The sequence below is a fragment of the Loxodonta africana genome, chromosome 18 (assembly GCF_030014295.1).
Source record: "Loxodonta africana isolate mLoxAfr1 chromosome 18, mLoxAfr1.hap2, whole genome shotgun sequence".
NCBI classification, from domain to species: Eukaryota; Metazoa; Chordata; class Mammalia; order Proboscidea; family Elephantidae; genus Loxodonta; species Loxodonta africana.
In genome coordinates this window covers 57025251-57039569 of record NC_087359.1, presented here as the reverse complement: position 1 = coordinate 57039569, position 14319 = coordinate 57025251, and the positions used below count along the sequence as shown (strand labels likewise).

The window sequence follows — 14319 nt, the reverse complement described above, 5'->3', positions numbered from 1 at the left end:
TTCATACCTGCAGAGGAACACTGTTTAAGATACAGTGTATCTTCAAGAGATACAGCCATAAAGAGAAATGAAGTTCTGATACATGCTAAAACAGGAATGAACCTTGGGAACGCTATGCTGAGTGAAACAAGTCAGTCACAAAAGGACAAATATTGTATGATCCCATTTATATGAAAGATCTAGAATACACAAATGAATAGACCAAAGTTTCTATGCACTGAATTTCTGTGAAGTATGATGGAAAATTCTGGAAATGGATAGTGGTGATGGTTGTATGACTTGATGAACATAATTAATGTCACTGAATTATACATGTAAAAAATGTTGAAATGTCAATTGTTTTGTTATATATATTTTTATCACAAGTAGAAGAAAAATATGATAAGGAAGCATTTGGGAAAAGACATGTATAAATAACCAACTTAAAGCATTTAACTTGAAGATTAAGTACACTTACGTAACTGTCTTAAATAGAAATGAAGATTAGAAAGAAAGAAAAAAAAGATGCCCGCATTGACACTTTCCAAGGTCCCTTCTGGCTGAGACACCCCAGAGCTATAAGAGGATTATCTTCCTTTCTTATCCAGGCCAGCTCCAAAACCTCTTCTCCAACTCTGGTTGGTGCCTCATCTGGACCCAAAACATACAAGTACTTTTTATAGCTGAAGTAGGCCCAGGACCCCAGAGATTGTTTTGGCCAACTTATACCTTTTGGGATTTGGCTGGGTGGTAGAGTCAGTGCTGGGTTCTGTGGGCAGGACTGGGTAAAGGGGATTCTGTAATGAGGACCCTAAATGCTGAGGGCTGCCAAGCAAAAATGGTGTTGGAGGAGGCAAAGGCTTGCTGGTAGCAGAGACTATGACGCAATGCCAGGAGCAGGGCCAGGACCTCCATGGTTAGAATCAGGTGGCCAAATGTCATGGTGCTGTGCTCAAAATGAGAGCCTTCAGGGATAAGTGAAGAGAGACAGCTCCAGACAAGAGCCCAGGCAGCAGTGAGGGCTCCTACTTGCCTGGATGGGTCCAGTGGCTGTGGGGTGAATATGTGTTTGGGGCCAACTTTCAATACCGGAACCAACGCAAAAGACCCCCCAGTGTGGGACACTGAGTGCCCCAGGAGCTTTTTAGAAGAGCCTTCATGGATTGCTGAACAGGAGGCAGAGTGAGGAGGTGGGCTGTGGAATCCTACGGAAAGAACTGGGTTCAGACTCCACTCTGACCACTGGATAGTAATGCAACCTTGGACAAGTTATTCTCAACGTCCCTGAGCCTCCGCTTCCTCAGCCATAAAACAGAGCTTGTGCGTTAGTTTCCTAGGACTGCCATAACAGATTACTACCACCTGGGAGGCTTGGAATAACAGGTATTTGTCCTCTCACAGTTCTAGAAGCTAGAAGTTCAAAATCAAGGTGTTGGCAGGGACATGCTCCTTCTGAAGGCTCTAAAGGAGAATCCTGCCTTGCCTCCCCCTAACTTCTGGTGACTCCTGGCAATCCTTGGTGTTCCTTGGCTTGTAGACATGTCACTCCAGTGTCTGCCTCATCTTCCCATGGGGTTCTCCTGTGTGTCTGTGTCTTCTTTTTTGTAGATACCAGTCATATTGGATTTAGGGGCTGGCATAGTCAAATAAGACCTTATCTTAAATAATTACATCTGCAAAGACCTTATTTCTTCTTTTTTTATTTCTTTAAATTGTACTTTAGATGAAGGTTTACAGAGCAAACTAGTTTCTCATTGAACAATTAATACATATATTGTTTTGTGACATTGGTTGTCAACCCCGTGGCATGTCAACCCTCTCCCCTTCTTGGCCTTGGGTGCCCCATTACCAGCTTTTCTGTCCCTCCTGCTTTCTTGTCCTTGCCTGCAAAGACCTTATTTTTAAATAAGGTTACATTCTGAGGTTCCTGGTAGACATGAATTTGGGGGGGACACCATTGAAACCAGTACAGGTTGCCACACCAATCTCTACAATTTGTTGTGAAATTTAAATGAGAAGACAGACTTTCAATCCATGATAATTCTTTCCTTCTGGTGCTATGTCTTGGAGATGAGTATAAGATAGTGGTGCTGAAGTTCCAGTTGGCATCTTTTGTTTTACTCTTGGATAATGGTTTTTCAAATTTACGTCAAAATAAAGCGTTGCTTCTCAAGAGCTCAGAGGCAGAGTGGCGCCTGTGGCCCGGGGGTCACCCACCAGAGGGTCATGTTCCCTGTGGCCGGTAGCTGCTTCTGTGGCCCCCACACTATGCCATCCACCATTCCAGAAAAGATGTTGCATGAAGAAATGGTAATAGTCAAGGAAATGTTGGCCTCCAAGGGGGTTCCCTTCTCTTTAAAACAGTTTTGTTTTGTTTTCCTGAATACAAAACCCAGAGATTACTTAAAAAGCACAGAGATCACATCAGTCTATCTCAGAAACCCCAGCACATCCCCTTGTTTTCTCTCAGGACTTCTCAAGCCTTGACCGGAGCCCACGAGATGGTGATGGATCAGTGCACATAGTGGGCAGCCATGTCTTAGCACCCAGCAGGGCAGCTTGATTGACCCGGGCTCCGTTTCTTACCACTGGCTTCTGAGGGTTGGGAGGAGGATGGGGGGACAGTTCAAGGCCAGCCCTTGGACACCCCAGTATGGGGGTGGGCTCCTGTGGGCGACTAGGGGTGGTAAAGGCCTGGAGGCGGCAGGCTGTCCTGATGTGAATGACTCCCCTTCGTGGCTCAGGCTCCTGTAATGTACAGCTCCAGGCTCTGTTTGGCTAAAGGCCAGGCTTTTGGAGGGACCGGACCACAGCTCCTAGGGTGGGGGAGCAGAGAGAACCAGCCCGGGCAGGTCCTAATCCAGGATGTCCTCAGGGCCTTGCTGTGTTGCAGCCGCCCCCCTAGGGGTCAGTTTAAGACCGAGGAAGCTGGCAGGAGCCTGGCTCAAGGCACAGCTTCCTTCCCGGATGGCTCCAGGGAATGCAAACCTGAGCAGGGATTTGGAGATCCTATGGGAATGCCATGCCCCTTGTGGAAGGAGATGAGGCCCCTTCCCCTTCTCCCTTCAGGTGGAGACCTCTGACCTCACAACTTGGTGGGGGTCATAGCTGGGCTTTTCAAGCAGTGAAATGCTGTGGTGCCGGCTGGTGAACAGCTGCTGTCCCTGCATCCTGTCCTCCCAGACCCGGTGAGCTCCCCACCATTGGGCTGTCACAGCAGGGCCCTCTGTCCACACCTGCAGGCCGATGGGAGCCTGTTCTGTGTAGTCGGCACCAGCATTGCCCCAGTTCTTGGACTTCTTGGATGTCACCCTGCCTGTGTCCTCAGAGCTCACCCGGCATGGCGGAAACCTCATTGAGGGCTTGGTAGGCACAACTGTTGAGCAAACTGTGGACCAAGTTTCCTGATCCAGGGGGATTTCAGTTTGGTCAGACAGGATGCTGGGTGCTTTAGGAAGGACTCCCTGGTGTCCCAGGTCTGGGCCCATGATGAGCGTCCCTTGGCCGAGGTCTCAGGAAATGCCCTGGAAGTCCCTCTTGAGACTAGGGGCTGCTCAAAGGGCTGTCCATTGTCTTCCCTTTTTGAAGCCTCAGTCCATATGGTGTCAGGAGGGAACAGGGAGGTATAGAGAGCCTTCAGGCTCAAAGACAAAGACAAAGGAGTTTATGATAACTCCTCAGGAGGCTGTGAGGAGTGAAACCTGATCCCGCAAGCTCTGTAGGATCCAGGCCCTTGGTCATTCTCCCACATGAGCTGACTAATAGGGAGCCCAGCAGCTAAAAGGGAGTCAGGCCCACCTCCTTCTCCTCTGGGGCTACCATCTCAGCAAATGGCATCAATTTTCACCCAACCCCCAAGCCAGAAAGTCATCCTTGATGCTTCCATATCCAGCCAGCCTCAAGTCCTTCATTCCCTGTTATCCCCTCATCCCCTACCCATTACAGCCCCTGCCACTTACAGGGTCCCCTCATCCTCCCAGCCTTTTTCTCTTCAGACCCTCATTCCTACAGCTTCCTAAGGAGCTGCTCTGACGGTCACCCCCCTTAAGAACCCTTCTGTGACCCTTATCACCAATGTGGTAAATCCAAGACCCCTCATCGTCAGTTCCTACCCATTTCTCCAGCCGTATCTCTCACCACTGCACGTGTTACACCCCAAAATTGGCAACAACAAATTGCTCCTCGTTTTCTGAAATGGCTGTATTCTCTGTCTTGCCTCTGAGTCTTTGCTCAAGTTTTGACAGTGGGCTGACTTCTGCTCATCTTTTAAGACTTATTTAGGCACTACCTCCTCCAGGAAGCCTTCCCTAGCGCCCTCTGTCCCCAGCCTGCCTCCCCAGCCTGGAGTAGGGACCTGCTGCTGAGCTTCTTTGGAGCCCTGTGCTTCTATCACAGCCTTAGCCTCACCCTCCATGACGACTCCATGTTCCCTCCACCATGACACCACGTTTCCCTCATGATGACAGAGATGGAGCAGAGCTCGTGCCCTTCACACCCAGCACAGCACCCATACTGAGCATCCTTACCTATGCCCCATAGAGCACTTCTGTACTTAGTTCTAGGATTACCAAACCAAAACCAAATCCAGTGCCATCGAGCTGATTCTGACTCATAGCGACCCTATAGGACAGAGTAGAACTGCCCCATAGAGTTTCCAAGGAGCGCCTGGCAGATTCGAACTGCTGACCCTTTGGTTAGCAGCCGTAGGACTTAACCACTACACCACCAGGGTTTCCAGTTCAAGGATTAGATATCTAGAAATGGAATTGCTGTATCGAAGGGAATATATATTCTACTTCTCAAAAAATAAACGCTACCAAAATTTTCTTCCAAAAAATTGTACCAATTATATCATCCTATATGTACAAATAAACAAGTACCCTTTTCCTCACCCCTTTACAAACCCTTTTCTCTCCCTGTCTCTCTCTCCACAATGTGGTGGAGGAAAATGCATTATTGCTTTCACTTGGGTTTCCCTGTTAACTAGTGCGATAAACCACCTTGTGTTCACTGACTATTTGGATTTCTTCTTTTGTGACTTGCCTATTCATATTCTTAGCTCATTTTCAGTTGAATCGCTTGTCTTTTTCTTCTTGATTTGTAAGAAATCCTTATATAGTCTATCAACCTTTATACGTTTTGCTTGTATTTTAATCTTATTTCTTTGTTTTGTTTTGGTGCCTTTTATTGTACAGAACTTCAAAATCCTAATTTGTTGATCAATTCTCTTATATAATTTACATTGTGTCTATTATTTTGTGTCTTGTCTACCTCAATGGTATAAATATATTCTATTATTTTTTCAAATACTTTTAGAAAAAAATGTTTACAATTAGCTTTTTTATAAATCTGGAACTTTTTGTTTTTGGTGGGGGTAGCGATCTGACATTATTATTTTCCAAATGGATTGCCGGCTGTTGCAATTCCTATCATTGAATGGTTCTTCTGTCTCCAGCCATTTGAAATTTCACCTTTATTGTATGCTACATTTCCAGGTCTCTTTCTGGACTCTGCTCTGTTAATATTGACCTATTTGTCTATCTGTTTCTAAACCAAAGCCACAGCTTCAGTTATACTTGCTTTATAGTTTGACATCTGATAGGGAAAGCCTCCCTCATGGTTCTTAATTACAAAAAATAAAAATAAACCTTTTTCTGTGTGATTGTTAAATATTTTTCTCTTCTAGAGTAATTGTTTTTGTCAAATTCTGTAAAAAATTTTGTTAGAGATTTTGTCCACAATTGAATTTGTAGATCAATTGATCTGCGCGTTGGTTTCTGTACACTATTGAGTTTTTTCATTGAGGTATACCTCCTGTGTCTTCATTCATTCTGGCTTTCTTTTATGTCCTTCTGGGATGTTCTGTGATTTTTCTCAAATACATGCATATTTCTTTTCTGGGTGATTAGAATTTCTATTGCTATTATGAGTGAGATAATGGCAAGTGTATAGGACAACTTTGGACTTTTATACCTTGATCTTATAACAATAACCTTACTAAACTCACTAGTTCTAATAGTTTGTTTACATACTATTTTCTAACCTGCTTAATTCTATGTAACAATGTAGCCATACTATTATATTCTGCGTAATTTTAAATGACCACGTATTTCATCACATGAAGTAATCATTTCTTTACCAGTTTCCTAATTGTCAGATATATATATATTTATATATATAACCTAATTAAAAAAAAATTTTATTGTACTTTAGATGAAGGTTTACAGAACAAACTAGTTTCTCATTAAACAGTACACATATTGTTTTATGACATTGGTTAACAACCCCAGGACATGTCAACACTCTGCCTTCTCAACCTTGGGTTCCCTATTACCAGCATTCCTGTTCCTTCCTGCCTTCTAGTCCTTGTCCCAGGGCTGGTGTGCCCCTTTAGTCTCAGTTTGTTTTATGGGCCTGTCCAATCTTTGGCTGAAGTGTGAACCTCAGGAGTGACTTCATTACTGAGCTGTAAGGGTTTCTCCAGTCTCTGTCAGGCCAGCAAGTCTAATCGTTCTTTTTGAGTTACAATTTTGTTCTACATTTTTCTCTAGCTCTGTCCAAGACCATCTATTGTGATCGCGGTCTGAGCAGTCAGTGGTGGTAGCTGGGCACCATCTAGTTGTACTGGACTGTCTGGTGGAGACCATAGTAGATGTGGCTCATCAGTCCTTTGGACTAATCTTTCCCTTGTGTCTTTAGTTTTCTTCATTATTCCTTGCTCCGGAAAGGTAAAACCTAATTTTGAGGATTAACAAAAGCAGTATAATAATCATCCTTCTAGCTAAATCTTTCCCCACATCAGTGATCACTGCTTAAGATAAATCAGGGGTTGGGCCCACGGGCCAAATCCGGTGACCTGTTTTTGTAATAAAGTTTTATTGAAACACATTCTTTTTTGTTTACATACTGTCTGTGGCTGCTTTTGTATTATAACGGGACAGAGACTGTATGGCCCACAAAGCTGAGAGTATTTGCTATCCAGCCCTTTACTGAAAAACTTTGTGCACCTCTGAGATAAACTCCTATAGGTGGAAACTTTTATCAAAAGGATGGAAAAATCTTAAAACTTCTAATACATCTGCCACATTCCACCTCAGTGGAATCAATTACCCCCCCATCAGGATTCTGCTAGATGCCTAAAACCAGTTACTGACAAGTCAACTCCGACTCATTGTGACCCCCTGTGTATCCGAATGGAATTGTGCGCCACAGGATTCTCAATGGTTGGTTTTTTGGAAGTAGATTGCCAGGCCTTTCTTCCAAGGTGCCTCCAGGTAGACTTGAACCTCCATCCTTTTGGTTTATCAGCTGAGCACATTAACTATTTGCATCACCCAGGGACTCTGTCAGATTTCTACTACTGTTTTAGTTATTGGGGGTTACTGATTTCGGAAATCTTTCCAATTTGAAAAGCAGAGATTAGAATTGCTCTTTTGGATTATAACATCATTGAATTTCTTAAATTACATTGGTCATTAGACGTTCTTCACTAATTGCCTGTCCACATTCTTCGCCCATGTTTCTACTGAGGTTTTCATTTTTATTGATTTATAAGAACTAAAAAAAAAAAAATTAGCTTTTTGACATACCTTACAAATATTTTTTCAGCCTTTCATTTATTTGTAACTTTGTTATGACAGAAATGTTTTATTTTCTTATAGCCAACTCATCAATCTTTTCCAAATGGCTTCAGCCTTTGGTGTAATGCTTAGAAAGGCTTTCCCATGCAAGATCCTGAAACTCTTCTATTTTTATTTTTATATTTAGAGCTTTCATCCCTGGAGTTAATTTTGACATCTCCAGTGAGGCAAAGATCACCTTGACTTTTTTCTCTCCAGCTCCTCCTACCCTCCCTCCCACCCACTTCCTCAGCACAGGAACCAATAGCTCTTTGCAAAATTATGCATAAACAGTCCTCTAACGGCAAAACCAGTGGGGTTTGCTGGGTACCCACACTTCAGCCTGAGCCCGAGCTGGTTCTTCTGCTTATACACAGAATGAGTTTCACCAAACCCCAGTCTTGCCAGAACATGAAAAAAACAAAACAAACAACAACAACAAAAAAACTCCCTAGAACTGTGTTTCTTTCTTCAACTGGTTTGGGGGAGCTTGTGACCTGAAGGTCCAAGTCCACCTATTGCTTAATTTCATCCATCCTGAAGAAGGAAGCAGCTCTGAAAGCCCTTATGACAACAGCACTTTCAAATGCTAAAAATACTTTTTCTGACAAACAGAGCTCTGATTCAGCCGTGCTGGTGGCGGTGTGGGTGGTGGCACCATGCTTGCACTGGCATGGTGAGGCGGAGGGCGTTCCATAGCTCAGGAGAAGCTTGCTTGATCTTTTCTACTTACATATGGCCCCAGTATTAGTATTTCTTTTAGGGTTCCAACACCCCCACCCCCTAAAAAAGAAACAATAATGTGTTTACCCCCAGCCATGGGGTTTCTGTGAGAATAAAAAGATACCCAATTTGCATCTCTGGGGAAGTAACTGAATTCTGATTAAGCCCAAGATAGCTGGGACAGAAGCAGGACAGACATGGAAGTCACTTTTGTTTCTGTCCTCACCTGCTCAGCCCTAGATTGTCTGTCCCCACCTCCTGCCCTTAACCACCCCAATCCCAGGACAGCTGGGCTGACTGTCCGCCGCCTAGGACAGCCCTGCACTCCACCTACCTGCCTGACCTGACCTTGATGCTGACAGAGCTTGATAAAACTTTAGAAAGTGGCTACTTGCATTCCTTCTTTTTAAAATTGAGCAAAAAAGTTTCTATTTCATAACCTTGTAGGACATTAACCGATTCTGTATCTGATTTTGCAGTCCTATGTCACCATTCCTTATTTCACTGACTACACATACTTTTCTCTCTCCTATTCTCCTTTGAACCAGCTATCTCAAACTGCTGGTTCTCTCATTAATGAGTTACATTTTTTTAACACAGGTAGCTTTGGACACACACACACACACAATCACCAAAAGACAGATGTTAGTTCTCAAAAAAGCACAGCCTAAACTATTGGTTCTCAACCCTAGCTGTACATTGAAATCATCTAGGGAGCTTTCAGAAAATACTGCTACCCAGGTCCCACCTAGAATCTCCCAGAGACTCTGTGTCCGTCGATGCCATGGCGGTGGGGGCGGTCAGCCATTTGTAAAACCTCCCCAGGAATTCTAAATATGGCCAAGGTTGAAAACCAGTTGTCTAGCCAGGAGTTCACAAGCTTTGCTGCATGTTAGAATTATCTGGGAGCTTGAAGATTACTGACGTGCAGGATAAAATCAGAACCTCTGGGGTGGGATTCTGGCATAACATTTTTTAAAGCTAAGTGGTTCCGCAAAGCCTTGGCCCATACATTGTCCTGGACTTTGGCCAGCCGACATCAGGACTTCTTTCCCTGAGGGTGGAATGCAGAGGCTGGGGTGGAGGGGGAGGAGCTTTATACCCTGATATGGCCAATGCCTGGCAGAGGGTGGATGCTCCCCAAACATTGGCTGCCCTCTTTGCATGGCCCCTGAAGGCTTCCTCTAGGAAGAATGCTTGGGATTAAAGGGCACTGGGCCCTGGTGTCCTATCCCCATAGAGTTTGGCTGCCTGGATTCTCAGTCACAGGGAGGGAGCATTCTTGGAGTGCAGTGAGCCATGACTTTGCTTTTCCACAGAGAGGCCTTACAAGGGCCCACGAGGACTCTGAGTCAACAGGGCCCTTCATGTGTCAGTGCAGAAATGAGAATTGGCTAGAGATTTCCTCATCAGCCAAGCAGCTCAGAGACCTTCTGTGGGCCCAGGCTGCAGCCACAGAAGGCACGAGAATGCAGTGTATTGCTTTTACTTAACAAAACCTAGCAAACTGACTCCAAATTTTTGTTTAGAAAAATGTCATCTTCCAGAACAATTGTAAGAATAGTAGATTGAATACTCCTATGTCCTTCACCCAGATTCACCAATTGTCAACATGCTGCTGCATTTGCTTTCACTTCCTGTGTGTCTGTATATACACTTTCCTTTTTTTGGCTGGATTATTCTAAAGTTCCTTGCAGACATTATGGCACTTCACCCTTAAATACTTGACCATTCCTAGGAATAAGGACATTCTTCTACAAAATCACAATACAACTGCCACTTATAGGAGATTTAACATTAACACAATATAAATCTAATATAACTCCGTATTCAGGTTTTCCCGATATTTTTATAGCTTTTCTTTTTGATCTCAGATCCAACCTAGGATCATACATTAGTTTAGATGTCAAGACTCTTTAGTCTCTTTTAATCTATAACAGTTCCCCAGTACTTTTTTTTTTTTTTTTCCTGCCCCTAATGACACTGACATTTTTGGAGACTTTGGGCCATTTACTCTGGAGAAGGTTCCTCAGTCTGGGTTTGTTAGTGTTGATTTTCTAGTCCTTTGGGGTAGTGTAATTTAAATCCAAATTAAAATGGGATGGGAAGGAGGGGCCCAGAAGGAGAATTCTATTGTATCAGTTTTTTGGCTCCAGAACGCATTTAGTGTGCCTATCTTGGTACTCACTCAGTGGGCCTCAGTTTTCCCAGCTGATACATGATGTTGGGTGCACCTTTCAGCTTTTGTCCATTCTAGCATTTTGAGAAAATAGATGACTAGCTCCAAAAATGGATGAGGAGGGAAAAAATGGATGATGGAGAATACCCTCTCACTCCCCACCTGCAACCCTCTACCCTCCACCCATTCAACTCCCCACCTTCCTCTCCTTCCCCTCTCTTGCCCCCAGCCTCCCTCCCCTGCTCTGTTCTCAGTCTACCTCTTCTACCCTGCCTGGTGGGCCTCTTGCCCCCTGTGGACTGTGAGGTCCCCTCCCTTTGCAAAGCATCCAACCACTGAAGTGTGGAGAAGATGGGGGAGCTCCACAGGGTGGAGGGGCTTGTCTGTGTGGGGCAGAGCATCGTTCCTTCCATACCTGTCCCAGAACTGAGAGGAGGGCAGCAGGCCTCAATGCCTGCTGGCTCAGGGAACGTGGTGTGGGCAGCGTAAGTGTGTGTGTGTGTGTGTGTGTGTGTTTGCATGCATGCACGCACAGAGTACAGCTAACTCTGGCACCTGGTGTGCAGAAAGCACCCAGTACACCCTTAGGAGACACAGAGCCTTGCTCCCTGGCCTTGGCCGCATCTCCATTCTCTCTGGGCTGGTTTTCTCAGTGGTGAGATGAAGACATTGAAATAGCTGTTTTTCCCCTCAGTCACAAGAGAAAACTATAAAACTGGGCCAGTAACATGAATCTCCAAGGAGCCATGGTGGCACAGTGGTTAAGTGCTCAGCTGCTAACCTAAAGGTCATCAGTTGAAACCCACCAGCTGTTCCACAGGACAAAGATGTGGTAGTCTACTTCCGTAAAGATTTAACGCCTTGGAAACCCTATGGGGCAGTTCTACTCTGTCCTATAGGGTCTCTGTGAGTTGGAATTGACTCTTGACAACAACAGGCTTTTTTTGGTTAACAGGAATCTCACTGTTTTTGTTGTCGTTTGGAGGATTATCTGAGGTAATGTGGGGAAGAGCTGTCAACCCCCAAGATGCTGTAGGTGGTGCTTCTTGGGATCACCCATGCCCTGGAGTGAGCCCAGCCATGTGCCAGGGGCATCTTCCTGGGGCATCAGTTTCAACTGAGGAATTAGGGGGGAAACATTCTCTAACATTAAAACAAACTCACATACAATTTAAAGTAAGAAGGAAGACTTTTAAAATTGTTTTACTCAAAGGCTGCTTTGGGCCCTTCCACACCCCACTCCCACTTGGACCCACTTCTCTTTCCTCCGCTGCGGTGAGGTCACTTTACATGAGGTATTACAATTACTGCTGCTTTATTGTAATAAAATAATAGCAATATCCATTTTAATAACAAAAGTAGTCATGGCTGGGGAGGGGGATGTGAGGGGGGCACAGGGAAATCTGACCCTGGGTGGCCAGGGACTGGCCTGGCCAGGGACTCGCTCAGTGAGCAGGCGCTAGGGGTGAGATGATTCCACCTCCTCTCACCGCTGGCCTCAGAGAGGCTTTATTTGAGCCCCTTTTGGCCAGATCCTTACCAGGCACTGCTAACCCTCGTCCAGGAGCCCTGAAAGAGCTCAGGTTTTAGCCAGGTGGGCTGAGTGTGAATCCTGCTTAGCCACTTCTTCCGTGTATCATTGGACAAGTTGCCTGCCACATTCACTGCTGTGTGCCCAACACCTAACACAGTGCCTGGCACAGAGAAGGCTTCATTACATTTGTTGTTTAAGTGGAATGATGGATCTCAGATGTAGAAGGTCAACTCTGAGTCAAAGAGGGATGGCTCTTTTCCCCCAGCTCAAAAGTTTTAAAAATCGCCCTGTCTCAGTACTTCTGGGGGCTTAGAAAGGAACTTGAAGGGAGGTGGCCAGATACTTTGAGACCCTACACCTGGACTCTGAAATGTTAATGTATAAAAATGCAGGTTCGGATTCAGTAGGTCTGGGGTCAGCCTGAGACTCTACATTTCTCGTAAACCCCCAGGGGATGCTGCTGCTGGTCTCTAGCAGATGTTTTCAGTGGCTTGTAGGTCCTTTCCCCATCATAGTCTCCTAGGGCTGCCTAACAAAGTACCACAAAACTGCGTGGTTTATGAAGACAGAATTTTATTGTCTGACAGTTCTAAGGCTGGAACTCCAAATCAGTGACTAGTCAGAGTTTCAGCTGGGCCAGCTCCCTCCCAAGTCTGTAGAAGATTACTTCTTATCTCTCCTGGCTCCTGGTAGCCCCAGGCGTTCCTCGGCTGGTACCTGCTTCTTCTGTCTCTCTGTGTCTCTTCACTCACATTGGATTAACACCCACCCTACTCTACTATGACTTCATGTTAACTGATAACATCTTCAAAGACCCTATTTCCAAATAAGGTCACTTGCACAGGTACCCAGGGTTAGGACTTCATCATGTCTCTTTGTGGGGTGGGAGCACAATTCAACCCATAACACCATCCTTCCACTTAAATATCATGAAAAAAGTGTTCCCTCTCTCCCTCCTCCCTTTGTCTACCAGCAAATGTTGTTTCTAGCAGTCGCTGTCACCTCCGCATGTGGTGAGCCCTGCTAGGTTTCTGTCTCTACAATTTTGCTACCGTGATAGACAAGACAGATTTTCTGCCAGGAATTGTGCTCAGCCACTTGCTTCTGTCACTGCTCTGTTTTTGCTCTGTGCTCCTTTATTTAAAGCTGACTCCTCGGGAGTGTTACGCCTTGCCAGAAGTCTAGACGGTTTCACAGTCCCAGTGCAGGATGAGATGGCTGACCTAGCTGTGAATTGGGAGGCATTGCCATTCAAACACGGAGGCAATGTTCTTTAGAAGTGAGGATGGCAAACAAAGCCTGCATCCCAGGCCTCTTCCTAGCTGCATCTCCCAGCCTCACAGCAGGCTTGAAGCTCCTACTCATGTGGACCAAAGGGGACTAGGAAATTCAGTCCCTGGGGCATTTCCAAGGATTAGGCCCACCCCTTTGTCATATCATCTGCTATATGCAGATGACACACCTTGCTTGCTGAAAGTGAAGAGGACTTGAAGCACTTACTGGTGAAGAGCAAAGACCACAGCCTTCAGTATGGATTACACCTCAACATAAAGAAAACAAAAACCCTCACAACTGGGCCAGTAAATAACATCATGATAAACGAAGAAAAGATTGAAGTTGTCAAGGATTTCATTTTACTTGGATCCGCAATCAGTGCCCACGGTAGCAGCAGTAAAGAAATCAAATGATGTATTTCATTGGACAAATCTGCAAAACACCTCTTTAAAGTGTTAAAAAGCAAAGCTGTCATCTTGAGGACTACGATGCACCTGACTCAAGCCATGGTATTTTCAATCACCTCATATGCATGCGAAAGCTGGACAATGAATAACGAAGACTGAAGAAATGACCCATTTAGATTGTGGTGTTGGCGAAGAATATTGAATATACCGTAGGTTGCCAGAAGAACGAACAAATCTGTCTTGGAAGAAGTACAGCCAGAATGCTATTTAGAAGCAAGATGGCAACACTTCATCTCAAGTACTTTGGAATGTTATCAGGAGGGACCAGTCCATGGAGAAGGATGTCATGCTTGGTAAGATAGGGGGTCAGCGAAAACGACAAAGACCCTCAATGAGATGGATTGACACAGAGGCTACAACAATGGGCTCAAACGTAGCAACGATTGTGTTTGTGAGAATGGTGCCGGTCCTGGCAGTGTTTTGTTCTGTTGTACATAGGGTTGTGGTGACTTGAAGGCGCCTAACAACAAGGACAACTTCCTCAGACTTTATTCAGTAGGGTAGGGATGGGCCTGATAATATGAAAACTACACCCTCTGAGCC

The 14319-nt window shown here is 45.0% G+C and overlaps 1 protein-coding gene across 1 annotated transcript in view; it reads left to right on the top strand.

Annotated features, from left to right (window-relative positions):
• Positions 1 to 14319, top strand: part of RAB11FIP4 (RAB11 family interacting protein 4) — a 119809-nt gene that overhangs the window by 30339 nt on the left and 75151 nt on the right. The gene's annotated exons all lie outside the window — the stretch shown is intronic.